Consider the following 2,693-nt stretch of genomic DNA (forward strand, 5'->3'; position numbering starts at 1 on the left):
ACAGTCTGGGTGTGGTGGCTTACACCTATAATCCCAGCACTTTGGGAGGTCAAGGAGGCCTTGAGGTCAGGAGTTCAAGACCAGCCTGGCCAACATGGCAAAACCCCATCTCTACTAAAAACTACAAAAATTTGCTGGGCATGGTGGCTTGCACCTGTAATCTCAGCTACTTGGGAGGCTGAGACACAAGAATCGCTTGAACCTGGGAGGTGGAAGTTGCAGTGACCTGAGATCGGGCCACTGCACTCCAGCCTGGGTGACAGAGCAAGACCCTGTCTTCAAAGAAAAAAAAAAATTGGGCAACAGATTTGAACAGTAACTATAGCAAGGAAAATATACAAATGACAAGCACATGTAAAGCAACAGCATAATTAGTCATTAGGGAAGTGAACATTAAAACCACAATGAAATAATACTTCTATTAGAATGTCTAAAATTTCGAAGACTGACTAAACCAAATGTTGGCTAGGATGTGGAGCATCTGAAACTCTCCTGCATGGATGATGGAAATGTAAAATGGTGCAACCACTTAGAAAAACTGGAAAAATTTGAAAAGCGCATGTGTGTGCTAGCTCCTTCCTTTCACTTCTTACTCCTCAGGGCAAGATGGGTCCCCAGCAGCTGTACTAGAGCCACCTGTGAAATTGGCCAGGGTTCTTGCTCAAAACAGTATGGTGTCATCCGGAAGTACAACCTCAGTATGTGCCCCAGTGTTTCCACCAGTACACAAGGGATACAGGTTTCATTAAGTTGGACTAAGTGAACTTCCTTGAATGGATTATCCAGACCTTGAACTCCTGACCTAAAGGCCTCCTTGGCCTCCCAAAGTGCTGGGATTATAGGTGTGAGCCACCACACCCAGTCTGTTGCTGATTTTTTTTTTTTTTTTTTTTTTTTTTTTGAGACAGAGTTTCACTCTTATTACCCAGGCTGGAGTGCAACGGCGCGATCTCGGCTCACCGCAAAAAAATTTTTAAATCTCTTTAAAAAATTAGAAAACAGTGTGGTTTCTTTAAAAGTTAGACATACACTTACGATGTTACTAAGTCATTCTGCATTTCAGTATTTACTGCTCTTTCCCCAGGCTATAGTGGAATGGCCGATTTCAACTCACTTAAAAAAAAACTCATTTCCACTAAGAAAACTAAGGCATGGAGAGGTTAGTTGCCCAAGTCCATACAGTTAATAAGATTGGAGGAGTCAGGAATTTGGGGTTTGGATTTCAGTAACCGACTCCAGTACCTGCCTTCTTAACTGCATGCTTTACGGGAACAGAGTAGTGTTAAGATAGGAAAGCATGAGCATTGACAGGAGAGAAAGTAGAAAACAGTGGGATTCTATCTTCCTTGCCTGGAAAGAGTTCTGCTGGCCCAGTGGCTAGGTGGTCCGTATCTGTACAAACGTTTCTTGTTTGCTGCCCTTGGCTTGTCATGTCCTTTTTTTCTCCAGCTCCCCTAAGACATCCAACCTTCTGCGCTGAATTGACATCATTACCCTTTCAATCAGTGGACTTGGTAAATAAATACACACACACACACACACACACACACACACACACACACACGTGGGGCCAGGTGTGGTGGCTCACGCCTGTAATCCCAGTACTTTAGGTAGCCCAGGCGGGTGATCACTTAAAGCCAGAAGTTCGAGACCAGCCTGGCAAACATGGTGAAACCGTTTCTACTAAAAATACAAAAATTAGCCGGGCGTGGTTGTGCATGACTGTAGTTCCAGCCACTCAGGAGGCTGAGGCAAGTGAATCTCTTGAACTCGGGAAGCAGAGGTTGCAGTGAGCCGAGATCGCGCCACTGCACTCCAGACTCTGTCTTAATTTAAAAGGAGAAAGAAATCACACAAGTGGGATGGTCTTCTCACTGTAATCCCCTTCTACCTGTTGGACTGGCTGGTAAAAGGGAAACAGGGCCAAATGGGCGTTTCTTCCCCAGAAGCTTTTAAGAATGAATGAAAGTTTGGCCCAGCGCCGAGGCTCTCGCTTGTATTCCCGGCACTTTGGGAGGCGTAGGTGGGAGGATCGCTGGAGCCCAGGAAATTGCAGTGAGCTGTGATCGAGTCACTGCCCTCCAGCCTAGGAGAAAGAGACCTTGTCTCTAAAAAGAAAAGGAAAAGACGTGGAAATAAATCTCTGCACTGGACTTAAAACTAACAAATCTTTAATTTGTTAAGTTTTTTTGGTCACTTCTTGAACCAACTTTGGCCTTTTTTTATTGTGATTTATATAGCCCTAATACTCAGTTTTACCATTTGTTCTGTTCTCATAGAGCTCTTCATAAAAAGAAAAAAAAAAGGAAAAGAAAAGAAAGAAAAAAAGAGACAAGAGGAGAAAAAGAATGAATGTTTGGCTAGAAGATCCCGCTCCCTGACTGCGCATCGACAAACTGCCTTACAAAAGGCCAAGCGAGGCAGAGCCACGCCAAGTTCAGGTGCATTCCCTGCGTCCCCACTAGATGCACCCGCAGGGAACACTCGCCCAGGCGTCTGGGCGCCTCTCTAGGAAGAGGCCCTCTCACGCAGCTAGCGAGGAAGGAGGGTGCACTTTCCACGGGAGCGGGAACGACAGCGCCGCCTCGAAAGCTGGGCTCGCGGGTCCCGGATCCCCAGTGCCGGGGCCGTGGGTTCTGGCCCCCACGTGGCGCGCTCCCAAGGGGCGGGGCCAAGGGCAGGGGCGGGGCGGG

This window comes from Saimiri boliviensis, chromosome 8 (assembly GCF_048565385.1).
Source record: "Saimiri boliviensis isolate mSaiBol1 chromosome 8, mSaiBol1.pri, whole genome shotgun sequence".
In the NCBI taxonomy this organism is placed as follows: domain Eukaryota; kingdom Metazoa; phylum Chordata; class Mammalia; order Primates; family Cebidae; genus Saimiri; species Saimiri boliviensis.